Genomic DNA, 14,621 nt, shown 5'->3' with positions numbered 1-14,621 from the left:
CCTCTGGAAGGAAGAGACAATCTGGGTACTGTTTCCTATATAACATTACTCACAAGGGAATATGTTTTTCTTCATAGCCCATCCAAACCCTACAACTTGTGTTCACTGCACTGCTTTCTATCATTTGCCACTACTGGGAAGAGTCTGGCTTTGTTGTCTTTGCAGCTCGGTCAAGTAGCTGCCAGCTGGTGTCTACTCAGCCCAGTATCTCCTGTTCACTGACCTAAATGAACAAAAGTCCCTCAAGTATTCATCACAAGCCATGCGCTCCTGTTTGCTATCTTGGTTGTCATCCACTGGACTCTGCTCAGTTTCTCAACATCCCCGTACAATCAGGAAGCCCAAACTGGATGCATTATCCTGGTGCAGCCTCAGCACTGCTGCACAGAGTAAAATGAAAACCTCTGCCGAGCTGCTGATGGGGGAAATGGAACAGCGTGGTGTCACCTCAGGCTTTTGGGGTGGACATGTGTCATGCGACATCTTCACACCTTTGCTCTTTCTATCAGCTCCTCTCTTGGAAGGGGCTGTTGCTTACAAGATGAAATATATTTACAAATTAATTAACTTTGGCTAGTGACTGAAGAATTAGATTTCCACTAACAGGAATTCTGTCTGAGTGATGGATACACAGAACACCGGAGGAATAAAATAGCAGCCCCTCTTGCCTTCCAAATCTGAATGCTCAGCAATCACGCAGCCTTTCCCTTCATCAGTCTTTTTTCTCTACACTGTCAACCCTTCTTTCCTAAAGCCAATAGAATTTGCTTTAGCAGATGAAGGTACGTGTGTACCGAAGAGAGTATTTGATCTCTGAAAACAGCTCATCAACTCATTAAATAGACAGAGGCCTATTACACAGCAGAACTGTGAAAGGCAAAGAGGAGTTGGTGGTGAGGACAGAAGGATGGGATTAGCTAAGGGCATGACCGCAGCCTCTGCTGCATAAAACAGTTTCTGATTTCAAGACCCAAAGCAGGGCCAAGCTTGTGTTGAGGAGATCACAATGCAAGCTGCATATTATGTGAGTTGAAAGTTTCATCTTGTTCTTTCTCACGTAAAACACAAGCTGCATGTCAGAAGGGTTGTATTTGCGCAGCTACAGGATGCTACAGAATACTGGTTTGCACACAACAGCGTACAAAGGAGACCTTCCTGATGGTATTGGCACACCTGAACGTAAGCTTGTGGTGTGATGGAGCACTATAAAGCAAAGGTTACTGTTTACTCCTGGAAACAAACATTGCTACAGAATTCAGACTTGGCAGAAAGGCAGAGGGAAGCTCGTGGCCCTGTGTGATAGTCATGCAATAAAGCTTCAGGTGGAGAGCAAAGCAGAAGAGGCCTTCATCACACTGCTACGTTCCAATGCCTCCTCTCTGAGTGGAAAGCCTTCGTGAGCCACTTGCATCTCTTGTTGCATTAATTCTACTCTGCAACTCATTAAAGCAGGAAAGCAGAGGCCTGGACCTCTCAAACCATCAGCACTTCATTTAGAGCAGACCTTACAGAATAATGACATTCCAAGGATATGAGAGATTACAAATAAAATGAACTGTGCTTGCCTCAAAGAGCCAACAGAACAACAACAACATTCTAAATCCATTTGGCAAAGAGAATGTTCATTATTGAGGGGAATTAATTTCATTCTCAAAGTCATCAAGTGTTGGTTGGACTGTACATCTCATGTTTGTGGAGGTATGTTTATAACAGCTACAGAACTAATAACTTCTGAGGCACATTTTCAAGAGCTGTGGTTGCTTGTCATAGTTCCCTGACCAAACTTCAATGTTAGTAATTAGCTCTTTCCCTCTGTAAGATCCCTCCATCATTTGAAAACATACAATGATTTTTCTGTATTTCCTGTTCTATATTGTTAGAAGAAGTCAAAATGTGTTATGAGAGCTGTTATATCCTACATCAGAGCTGGGTAATGAGACTTTTTTTTTTAGCTATTATCTGTACTTTCTTATTCAGTGGACGGTATTTATGTATTATACTTTTTACATTTAGAAAGGTCATTTAAACAGCAGTTGGGTAGGCAGCATCTGACAAATAATAACGTTGAGCTGGAAATGGAGTGGACAGAAGGACTCAACTAAATGCCAATATGCTGCAGACTAATGAGTGAAGCAGCACAGTGCAGTAGATAAGGCTGACCTCAGAAATCCATAGCTGAATATAGTTAGGGAATGCTGTTCCCTGGGCGTAGGAATTAGAAAAACAAACTTCAGTAAATCTAGTTGCAGTTACTGTCTCCTTTTGTCCTCTCTGCCCCTCTGCTGGCTGTAACCAACTGCGGGGCAAGCAGTGAATGCCATGCAGCCACTGGTCATTCAGAGCTGAAACTCTGCAGGGCAGTCTGGAAGAACTGATCACGCAGCACAACACTCCAGAGGAAAAGAGTGGCCTCTGTAGCAAAGATGGGCAACACAGTATTTTATGGAAATGACTTCAGCTTAGAACGGTAAAAAACCTAAAGCTTCAAGCCCTTGTGTACGCAAGACTTGAGCAGTTTCCAAACATTTTTTACTACAACTTAGGAGCCATAATTACCTAAAGTGAACTGGAAGCTGCCAGACCCTGGCCTTTATCAGTGCCAGTCCCGGTGTGGCTGAATTAATTATATTGTTTGTGGGAATATTCTCCTGTGTTTCTCCAGAGTACCAGAGGTCATGCAGTAAGACTAACAGAAAAACGAGACTCTTGACCCAGCTGTGGTACAAATGTGCTGAGAAACACAAAATCCCATGCAAAGCCAGAGCAGAAGTATGGAAAAAAAAGGAGAAAGACATTGAACGGGTCTTTTCTGTAAAGGCTGTTAAGACAGCTCACGTGTTAGTGGACACGTAGGGCAGGGTAAATGTGTGGAGGGCATATCCCCCCCCTACTAAGTGACACAGGCAAGCCGGTAACAACAGACAAGGAGTAGGCTGACGTACTTAACTTTTTTGCCTCAGTCTTCTCTGCTAACTGCTCATAACACAGCACTCAGATGCTTGGTTTGGTAGGAGGGGATTGGCGAAGCAACATCCCTCCCACTGTAAGTGAAGATCAGGTTCGTGATCACCTGAGGAACCTGAACATCCACAAGTCTGTGGGTCCCAATGAGATGCATCCCAGAGTCCTGAGGGAATTGGCTGATGCAGTCACCGAGCCACTTTCAATGATATTTGAAAAGTCACAGCAATCAGATAAAGTCCCCGCTGACTGAAAAAAAGGCATCATCGCACCCATTTTTAAGAAGGGTAAAGAAGACGACCCCAGGAGCTACCAACCTGTCAGTCTCACCTCTGTGCTGGGAAAGATCACGGAGCAGATCTTCCTACAAGCTATGCTAGGGCACATGGAAGTCAGGGATATGGTATGGGAGAGCCAGCGTGGCTTCACCAAGGGCACATTCTGCTTGCCTTTTATGACGGTGTCAATGCAACAATGGACAAGGGAAGAGCCACTGATGTCATCTATCTGGACTCCAGTAAGGCCTTTGACACAGTACTCCACAACATCTGTTCAAAGGATGAGGAACTGGCTGCAGGACTAAGTCCAGAGGGTGGTGGTGAATGGCTCAGTGTTTAGATGGAGATCAGTGACAAGTGATGTTCCCCAGAGGTCAGCACTGGCACTGATACTCTTTAATAACTTCATCAGTGACATTGACAGTGGGGTTGAGGGTACCCTCAGCAAGTTTGCTGATGACACTAAGCTGTGGGGTGCAGTCAATACACCAGAGGGACGGGATGTCATTCAGAGGGACCTAGGCAGGTTTGAGCAGTGGGCCCAGGTGAACCTCATGAGGTTCAACAAATCCAAATGCAAGGTCTTGCACCTGGGTCAAGGTAATCCTCACTACCAATACAAGGTGGTGGATGAAAAGACTGACAACAGCCCTGCCAAAAAAGACCTGGGGGTACTGGTGGATGGCAGCTGGACATGAGCCAGCAATGTGACCTCATGGTCCAGAAAGCCAACTGTATGCTGGGCTGCATCAAAAGAAGCATGGCCAGCAGGGCAAGGGAGGTGATCCTGCCCCTCCACTCTGTGCTGGTGAGGCCTCTCCTGGAGTAGTGCATCCAAATGTCCATGTCTCTCCTGTACTGAGGACTTCACATGTCGGAATGTATCCAGAGGAGGGCCACAAAAATGATACAAAGGATGGATCTCTTCTCCAATGAGAACAGGCTAAGAGAGCTGGGGCTGTTCAGCCTGGAGAAGAGAAGGCTCTGAGGTCACTGATAGTGGCCTTTCAGTATCAAGGGGGGGCACAGGAAAGAAGGGGACAGACTCTTTAGCAGGGTCTGTGGTGATAGAACAAGGGGAAATGCTTTCAAGCTTAAAGAGGGTAGATTTAGGTTAGATATAAAGAAAAAGTCTTTTACAGTGAGGGTAGCGAGGCACTGGAATAGGTTGCCCAGAGTTGTAGTGGATGCCCAGTCCCTGGAGACTTTTAAGGTGAGGCTGGATCAGGCCCCAGGCAACTTGATCTAGTTGTGTATGTTCCTGTTCATTGCAGGGAAAGTGGACTAGGTGACCTTTAAAGGTCCCTTCCAACTCTAAGGATTCTATGACTATAAGATTCTATGATTCTATGAAGCAAGGGAAACAATCATACTCTGTGGAGCAATGTCAAGTACTAACAGTTTGCATGGTGATGGACTAAGCCATCATTTGCAGAGGTTTCTGAGGAAGACAGGAAGAGATGGAAGTCTGATAGGCTGTCAGTGGTAGCTCATTATGTATTTTGACCATCAACCCCTTGTAGGGAGGGAAAAGCAGCCACCCAGCCAGGGCAGGTATATAATCTGATTGATGCTTCATAAGTGGCTTTCAAAAACTTGACTGAGCATGAAATCTCATCATTAAAGTTTATGTCCTGAGTGAGTGGGGAAAAGAGAAAAAGAAGGAAAGGGACCAAACCTAAGGCAACCAAAGCTGACAGGAGGAAGGCAAAATTTACATCTAGGCATCTACTTAAGCATGATACCCAAAGCTAATCAGCCAACACCAAAACAGGGTCCTGGTTCCAACAAAAATTAAAGGAAAGTCTCTCTCTCTTTTTCCCTCTGCAGAAACATAAAAGAAACTGAGAGCAATAAAATCAGAACCCGTGGCATCCCTGGAATGCAGGTATACGCTCTGTTTCACCAAAAAGTCTTAAAGCACTGCGCAATAAGCAGGTACAAATAATCTGCTGAAACTGTACCTGTAAATATCATGCTTAACCCTCTGCATTTCTGCGGTTGCGCAGAAAGCATATGCTGCTTAAACAGTTTCTAAGTTCTCGCTTTCTGTCTGCCTAATAGGAAACTGGGTGGAGACTGAACCCAACAACTAAATAGGGGCTGCTAAAGCTTCAAGAAAACGAAAGCCTATCAAGATCACAAAATGCTCTCACATAGCTAGGTCCCAAAGGACTAGGGGAACATTGGAGTATTTCAGCAGTGTTCATTCTGATTTGAAAACAAATTGGTCTGCCTCGCTTTCCTCCCCTTTTGTGGTTTTTTTTTTTCTTTTTTTGTGCAATTATTCTAGCTAATGAGTTTACTGGCAGAAATGTTCACAGAAACAGCAAGTTTTAGCAGCCATTGGAGATTATTTGTGAAGAGTGAATTTAAAATTCTTAATCATAAGCATTCACTGCATAAATGTGCTTCAAAGGCCTAGGCCCATCCCATCAGGGACTAGCACTACTCTAGGTAACCAGTGTGTGCAATCAGAGCTCATCAGTCAGATCTGATTTCAAATAGTCACAATAAATAGATCATGGACAAGCTGTAAGTCAGAAATTATTCATGGAAATTATTTGACAAATGATTTTGAATGCTGAATTATTCAAGAAGATCACACAATGTTCACAGACAATTCCCAGAGAGAAGGAAGGGTAACATTTGTTTTGTAAGTCTGTGATAGATTCTTCATCCAAAACTGCTCAAAACACCCTGGTGAATAAAGTTAGCGTCAGTCTCATACTGGCTATCTAAAACATGAACATTTGAAGGGCCTCTTTTCAGAAGAAGATGCTGATTTGTGGGTTCTGTCTTTGCAATTAGCCAAGCAAACACCCTCCAGCAGTGTTTCCAGGAGAAAGACGAACATGGGTCTTCGTAGGGCACAAGCTGGAGCTAACAGCAGCAGTATCTCTGCAAACAATTCACAGCATTGAACAACTTTCCAGTGACCCAGAATCACTTCTACTATTTGGACATAGAGACTATTTTTACAAGGCTGGAAAGGTTATTCTGCTCACTGCCCAGTCACATTGTGCCCACATGTTACCATTCCTTCTGAGAGAGCAAAGAAAGACCCAGCTTCCCTACACACCATTTCACTATTAATATGCATGCACTTCTTTGGCTGCTGTTCTTCCTAAGCAGCACTATGTTTTTGTTTTTGGGAAAAAAAAAATAATTAAAAAAAACCCTGCCCAGCTAATACAGTGGAGCACTCATGGAAGCAGACTCCATGTAAGGATATGGGTTTAAACACCCCTACTGGCTGTCAAGAATGCTATATCAAATGAGTTACATGTGATGATCACTGCCATTTTATGTCTATTGTCACGTTACTTCCAAAAGGTATCATCATGCTTAGCATCTCACTGTGACTTGTACCATCATCTTCAAACATCACCCACCCAGAGCCTGCCTCTGCACCTGAAGACTTGGGTATAGCACTGAGAAAAGTGCAGGGTTCAAAAAACAGGTTGTGAAAATACAGGGGGGAAAAAAAAGAACAAGAACTGCTTGTTTAGTCTAGGAAAACCTGAGGTATGACATGATAACAGTCTCTCATTATGTAAAATGTAGCAAAGACGATGGTGATCAATTGTTCTCTGTGTCTGCTGAGGATAGAACAGGAGGTAATTAATTTAATTTGCAACAGAACAGAATTAGATAAGATATTCAAAAGAAATTTCTATCTGCAAGAATAAGAACCAGAAGTTCACTACCTCGGGCTGTTATACAATCTCTCTGCCAGGAGATTTTTTTTTAAAGGTTAGAAAAACTTCTGTCAGAAATGGCCCAAGCAGCTTAATGCCCCTGGAGCTACAGGACGGACTAGAAAACTTATGGAGAGCACAGCGCTCTCCTGATTTCAGCTCTGCTCTCATGAAAGTTTCAACCATCCACGAGACCCACAAGTACCCCAAACTGTGCCCTCCCTGAAACATAGGCAGTACTCCAGGGGGAATTTCCAGATGCAATGCAATGGGTCACCTTGCCACCTAAGAAGCAGCGCCTACCGCAGAATTTGAAAATGAATTATATTTCTCTACAGGATACTTTACATTTTGCATGATTCGAAATAAAAGGACATTTTACAGAAGCACCTATTCCTTCCTCAGTGAGTGAATGAACAGAGGTACCTTAGACCTGGGAAATTAGAAAGATTAAACCAAAGAGGATGAAAGGTTACAGCTCATACACAACTCATGTGCCTTAGCATTCCCCCCAAGATTTAAGCACTCATGCACAGGAGACTCCAGATAGACTGCAACTACTGCTCAAAGTCTTATCGTGCCTGCGTTCAGGTGACTGCCGTTCTGAAGAGCCATTTGCCAGCACACCCGCTCTGGTGAAGACTTTTCTCCAGACTTTTTAAAACTCTTATTTCCCTTTGAACACAGAACATCTCAGGTTGCCAAGGTAACACCGCGTTCTACTTCTCCAACAACCAGAACACTGCTTTTAGATCTTCTCCCTTACGCGAGTCTGCATAAGTCAACGCTCTCCAGTCTAGAAGACCGAACAGAGTTGCAAGCTCCCAGGTTTTGCCCCTCTCAGACTCTGATATTTTTGAACACACTTGCATGCCTGCTAAGAAAAGCACTGTGCCCACCTTTCCTGCCCTCTGAATCTCCTCTTTTCCTTCAAGAGACAAATGTTTTATACATTCCCATGGACCACAGGAATTTATTCACTGGGTTTGCAGCCTTTCTTCATTTTGATCACATCTCAACCTCTACTTGTTATTTGTGAACACGTACATGTTTACAGATGTGGGGGAGGTTAGCTGTAAGACCAGCAGACTAGATAAGCTAAAATAAAGCACAACCAACAAGAAATCCTTGCAGGAATATGTTTATCTGGAACAAAAGAGGAAATACTTCCAGGCCTGGAACTTCACACTACTCTGTAAACTTGGCAGAAAAACATCTTTCTTGCCCTGTTTTGTAACTACCTACACTCCTCTAGACCTTGCTGCAAGGAAGGAGAAGCAGAGATGAAGTGCAAGCGAACAGGTGGCAACATGGCTCCTCTCACAGAATGTTCTCTTTGAAAATTTCCACCTCACATGAAAACAAGTACGTCCTGGTTTACGGAGAGTGTTACAAATAGAACCCCACAGCCTTTGAGTGCTCGCACGAGCAATATACTTCTGATCAACTCATTTTTGCCTTGGGTCAGAGGTACTCTGCCTCTGTGTGAAACAGCTGCTCTTGCTGGATTCCCGCGGACCTGAGCATTCCTGCCTCATTTCTGCACAAGTCAGATGATGCTTCTATAAAGCTGTTCTTCTCTGCCTCCCTGCTTGCACCCTCCATCTCCCCACTAGCAGTTCCAGGTGGTGAATCAAGCAATCGGGTCCACAGGAAATAAATAAGGATGAGAAGACAGATTACCTCCACAATTCCTCTATTTCTCAGACTTCTAGTTTTACTCCTGCCTTACCCTTAGGCCAAAACCTCTGCCTAGTTGTGAGGTAAGATGCTGTGTACCTTAACACTCAGATCTAGTTTAGTTCACCTTTTTTTTTTATTTATCATACAAGCAAGAAGCAAATTTAATTAACTCTAACCTAGTCCAGTTAGATACAACAGTGGAATGTGCTTTGAAAACTAAGCTAAGGATTCCACCCTTCTATTTACATTTGTTGAGACCAATACTGTGTATGCCAAGTTTGGCCACCACGACCTTGTCTGCTCAGTCACCCACCTGCTTCTATATTAGGTTGAATTGAACTAGTAGCAATTTTCCTGTAAACGTTGACAATGCCCTAGACAATGCTTCTGAGTGCTTCCTAGCCTAATGGGTAAAACGTTACTCTCCCTGCAGTAATTACAGGTTCTATAGTACTTTGAGAAAATTTGCAGCGGACAATACATAACCAATTCAATGCTATGATCACATGATGAGCGGTGCAGTGACTTTTGGGTGACAAGGTTCAATGCCATAATAGTAACAGAATGACTGATAACATTTGCATGTACTGTTCTTGTACACTACTGTGTGGCTGCAGGAAGCTGGAAGGAAATAAGGTTCCTAAAATAATCTTCATAATTAACTGTGCTACAGAACCAGAAGCAGTCCTCCACTGTGGCTGTCTAACTGCCCAAGACTACAGACAAGCTGGCATGTAGGGGAAAGGAGGGCTGGAAGGGGCTAATGATTTATGTGGGAGATATTGGTAAAATTTCAGTGATATTAATACTTGACAAGTAAGGTACTTCTGCTCTTAGCACCACGTCAGGCTTGAGTGTTTCACAGCCGGTTCACACTTAACTGGAACGTTCCTACCATGACAAAAATCTTCAATAGTCTTAAACACAGTTTTGGGAAGGAAAGATGGTCCATTGGAGATAGAGATGTGACATGCCAGTGACACACAGGGAACATCAGTTGTGCCTCTGCTGAAAACTCTTTCAGTTTGCCTTAGCTAGACTAAAACAAAAGACATCAACTGAGATAAGAGATGCTGAGGAAATAAACAGTATAGTGTTAAAAGATCGAACTTACTGAAAATGATGGCTCTGGTTTTGGCTTTTAGTGAAGGACTCAGGTCAAATCAGTTCTCATTTCAAAGGCAGCACACACCAAACGTCTTAGATACAAGTGATGGTCTGCAGACATTTGAACTCTTTACTCTAGAAGTGTGAAGTTGCCTCTACTCTCATCCGTTTGCCCAGCCAATGGCTTCTCTTTGGCTCTAAAAAGAGCTACAACACACTCATTACTATTCACATGGAATTACCAGTCTTTGGTACTGCTTGGGTTCTTCCTTTACAGTTTGTTTTTTTTTTTTTTCCTTTACACCATTGTTCATTTGCTTCAAGCAATTCTGAATCTTATGACATTCCCCAGAGTCTTCTGATTCTATATATTTGTTTAAAAAACTTGAAGAAGAAGAACAACAAAACTATCTGCTGAAGTTAACTATTACCATGTAAATCCCCTTTGGCTCAAACATAGATTTTTCAAGCTGAATAGAGAATACAGAAGTGGGAAGTGGAGCAGGATTGTTAAGAGATCTAAAGCAAACAAGCAGGTCTTTGACACCCAATGAATTTATATGTATTTCTTTTCTCCCTCCTTAAAATCTCCAGGGCCACAGAAATCAAATACAAATACATATATAGTTGCTGTAGCCAAATGACCAGTTTGGAAAGACAACAAGGACAAAAAGTGATAGTAAATCTTACTCAGAGGCTGAGAGCTCAGAGTCATTCAGCATTCCCCTCCGTCACGGGAAGAAGGTCCAGAAATAACTCTAGGCAGAGCTTTAACGTTCAGGAGGATTTACAGTGCAGAGTAGGTCCTAAAGAGCTGGAGGGAAAAACAGCTTGATACCCCGCCTCCTGCTCCTGTTTTTTGCCCATAGAGAATTCATTGGATTTTTGTCCTAATTTTTCATTTTCATTTCCACAACGCAGCCAAGGAAAAGAGAACGAAGAAAGTGCTAGTGAGCTACAATAAACAAACCCCTCTCCTTCCTAGTTCCTTCTCTTCAATCACTATGCACCACCATTCACACCATCTGAGATATTAAATGGGACCAAGAATTTTCTCAAGAACGGCACGCACTTCTTCCAGAGCTAACTTCCATCCCTTGCCTACGTATTATTGCTCATTTTGCACACCCATCAGCAGCTGTACTGACATCCAATGTCTCACTTTACTGTATACATTCAAAGGGAAGGTCCTGTCAGCCACTGAAAATGTTTGAGCTCCTGAATGTTAAGCAAGTAGTTGAGGTTCATGGTGATTTTTGGACCTAGAGCTTGTTTGCTGAGAGGTGGTGACCCCACTACCTTTCCACTTGGAGCTATGATAGTGCCATGACAGTGCTCACAGGAATAAAGTGCTTTCTTAGTACTCCTTTAACTTCTAATTTGCTTGCTCTAGAAACACCCTCATAGGAGAGGTAATGACAATGCAGTATTGCTGCAAACCACAATCAAAAAGGACCAATTTTCCTCCCACCTCACCTTGCTTTATAGAAGTATAATAGCACTTATTTATTATTAGCATTGGTGGAGCTATTCCAGATTCTCTCATATATGAGTACTTGTGAGTGTAGTGGGAGACAAAATACATGCGGGATCATCCTTTGGACTTTCCTAACTGCAACACTTAATGCGGTACAAAATGTCCCACGTGTACCTCATGCTTGGTATCTTCTAGAGGTAAACAAACCTTTCACCTTCGGCTTCCTCTGGCCCCTCCTCAGCCTTCCATGAAGCGTAACTCCTCTTACTGTCAGGTTCCCATACTTCAGGCACAGCCCTCTCTTGATGGAAGCAGATAAGCCCCAGGGCTGCTGGAGAGCTGTAAGGTTAGTAATTACATTGGCCTCTCCTTTAGCATCTCCTCTCTCATAGCTGAGAGGGAGGTGTGAACTTCAACAAATCACCAAGTTGCACGATTGCCATGGAAACCAGGGATGAGCACCTCTTGTGATGAAGACAAATGACTGGTGAGAGGGAATTTTTTCCCCCTTATTGTTTTGCATTAAATATCGAAAACTTTAGTTCTGCAACAAGTCAGGAATGTTAAACAGATGTATAGCAACAGCTCAGAGCAATTGCATAAAGAATAGTTGATGCACCCAAAAAAGGGCTTTCACGAGCACTCTCAGAATCTCATACCAGCTGAAAGACATAGAGGATAATTTTGGTACATGGGATGGCCCCAGTCTGGAAAGGAGAGGGGGCTGCAGAGCAGCAATGCTTTTGGTGTGTTTGAGCTCTTTCTGTTTCCCGTGGAATTTCACATTCTTGATATGGTGCAGCATAAGGTGTGAGCAGGTGTTCGCAACCCACATGTCACTAAGACAGCTCATGTGGGGGCAGGCAGCACTGTCATGTTATTTCACTGGAAAACAATTAAGTAGAAAATAAAGTTTCCTTTCACTGCAAAGGCACAATGGCTCGTCTAGTTTCTGTGCCCTGATGCTCCATACATTTCCTCACGTTCTTCCATCTAACCGTAGGAATTTCCCATTTCTTCCTCACTGAAATCCACAGAAATTTTCAATGTGCAAAGAGATGACTTTCATTATTGACAACAGGAGCTGTGTACTTCTGCAGATAAGGACTAGTGCCGTGGCACTCCTGTTTCAAGAAGAAGCTGAGCTCCATTGCACTAGATATACTTTGTGCCTACGGTAAGAAACTAAGGCCCACCTGAAAAAAATATCTAAAATTGCAACACAGGGGAAAGATGAAAAGGAAGAATAATTATTTTTTACTTTGTAAGCTTGTACCTTATTTATCCAAGAGGCACTTCAATGTTTTCCCAAGGTCTCACATAAAGTACACGCCTGCAGCTGAAACGGAACCCGTAAGTCCTGTCTCCTGTTGCCTTAATTACATAATTAGCATCCTTATGTAAGGTAGCTGTCACTAACACGTAGTTCAACACACAATACCTCAATAAATGGAAGTACCATATGCTGCCACACTACAGGTGCATGCCCTTCAGAGTCCAACAAAAATAGCGCGTAAGTAGGAAAAGTGTAGCTACAGCAGTGCAGACCTCTACGTTTAACAATTCAACTCAACAGAAACAAAATGAAATTTCCCACCAGAATATCCTTCTGCCCCAAATAGGCTTTGTCTCTTCCCTGGTTTTACATGTATGAAGATACGTTGTGAATTCTTACTGTAGCAAAGGCTCCTACTGCTCGCTTTCTCTGAGCTTCCAGCATCAACACTTCCATCGGAGTTTCCAGGTGACTGAGCCTTGGGGAACCAGTCTGGCTCTTTCTCACCATGACTCACAGATCTCCCTGAGCACTCATGTCATCCATTTACTCTGTGTGCTGTTAGCATTTCTGTTTTGGTTTAGTTTGTTTCTCTGAGGGAGGAAGATCCCTATTTAGCAGTTGTGATCACTGAACAGCACTTAGAACATGAACTTTCCAGGTAATTTAAGGTCAGGACAGGGAACAAATACTAGTAAGCTGAAATGGAGCTATGGAAAATACAAACACAAGCAACTCAACACCCATCACAACCACAAGTGTTACAGTTACAGCACGTGAGTAAGTAGCAGCATGTGCAGAACAACACAACGCTCAGTGCTATGGGTACTGACCTGTCCTGCATCGACACGTATTACCTGAAGACACGAAGTCTTCTGAAGGTGAAAGCAGATCTTTGGTGAAGTATAGACTACCTGTCAGAGACTTTTTTTTTTTAATGTTTCAATGCTTTCAGAAGAATGAGGTATTTATTGTTTTCAGCATGCTCTTCATTTTGATATCACTGCCATGCAGCACCACTGCCAATTTACTGATGCTTATTTTTGCTTCCCAATAGTCTGACACATCTGCAAGGATGGAACTCAAGTTTATTTACTTATTTTTTAAACATATTCAATCGTAGAGTCATAGAATGGCCTGGGTTGAAAAGGACCATAACGATCATCGAGTTTCAACTCCCCTGCTATGTGCAGGGTTACCAATCACTAGACCAGGCTGCCCAGAGCTACATCCAGCCTGGCCTGCGTATTCCTCTGCACTTCTGTGGAAGCATAAAGTGCAATAGCTTTTAACATTATCCAGCCTAGACACTCAGCAATACAGCTTCTGTATGCACACAGGCAACTACAATGTATTAGGTAGGTGCTTCAAACTGTACAACTGACATAACTATGCAGGGAAACCAACATCTATGCGATTAGTGCAAAAATATTGTTCCACAAACGAGTGCATGTGACACAAAGTAACTTCAGTCATCTGCTCACTTTCAGCAAGCACGCCAGCTAGTGAATTCCCTGGTAGGAGTCTCCATGATAAGTGACTTCATGAGAAGACAGGAAATTTCTGAATTCATTAAAAGCTGTATGAAAGAAAGGCAATATTCCCTGCAAGAACAAGATCACTGTGTGATCTAGGACTACAGTAACCAGGAGGTATAATAAGACTCAGTGAACTGATGGAAAACACATTATTAGTTAAGGATTATTGCAAAGCCAGTAATATGTTTATGGACGTTAGCTAGCAAGTAGCTCTGAAAAACAACTATGAGAAAATCTTAGACTTGTCAAATCAATTCTCCTCATCTACTGGTTCTCACAAATCCAAACTACAACAGGCAACAATGACAGACTGGGAGAGGTCATCATACACTGAGATGTCTCTCTAAAAGGCAGATCCCTACAAGCCTTCACAGCCTTCTGAAATGAAGTAATAACTAGAAAACTACATTCAGTAATATACTGAAGGTCCACTGAAATCTATGAAGATTTGTCTCCACTTGAAAAGGTTTGACGCTTGGCCACAGACTAACTTCCAAGCCGGCAGTGCTCTGCAACAGACAAGTATTTTCTCTGGCCATGTGCCTGGTCCATCAGCGCAGGAACAGCTTTTGTCATACCACTGCTTTAACTGATTTAGAC

At 43.0% G+C, this 14,621-nt stretch overlaps 1 protein-coding gene and 1 long non-coding RNA gene across 3 annotated transcripts in view; one reads left to right on the top strand and one right to left on the bottom strand.

Annotated features, from left to right (window-relative positions):
* The window catches only part of LSAMP (limbic system-associated membrane protein), a 965,359-nt gene that overhangs the window by 536,458 nt on the left and 414,280 nt on the right, over positions 1–14,621 (bottom strand). The gene's annotated exons all lie outside the window — the stretch shown is intronic.
* LOC121106591 lies at positions 3,464–7,323 on the top strand. The gene is made up of 3 exons (XR_005839147.1): positions 3,464–3,612; positions 5,070–5,177; positions 5,304–7,323. It is a non-coding gene; the product is annotated as an uncharacterized LOC121106591 (long non-coding RNA).

This window comes from Gallus gallus, chromosome 1 (genome assembly GCF_016699485.2).
Source record: "Gallus gallus isolate bGalGal1 chromosome 1, bGalGal1.mat.broiler.GRCg7b, whole genome shotgun sequence".
Taxonomy (NCBI): Eukaryota; Metazoa; Chordata; class Aves; order Galliformes; family Phasianidae; genus Gallus; species Gallus gallus.
Note: the sequence above shows the minus strand (reverse complement) of the source record. Positions and strands in the feature narration are given on the sequence as shown.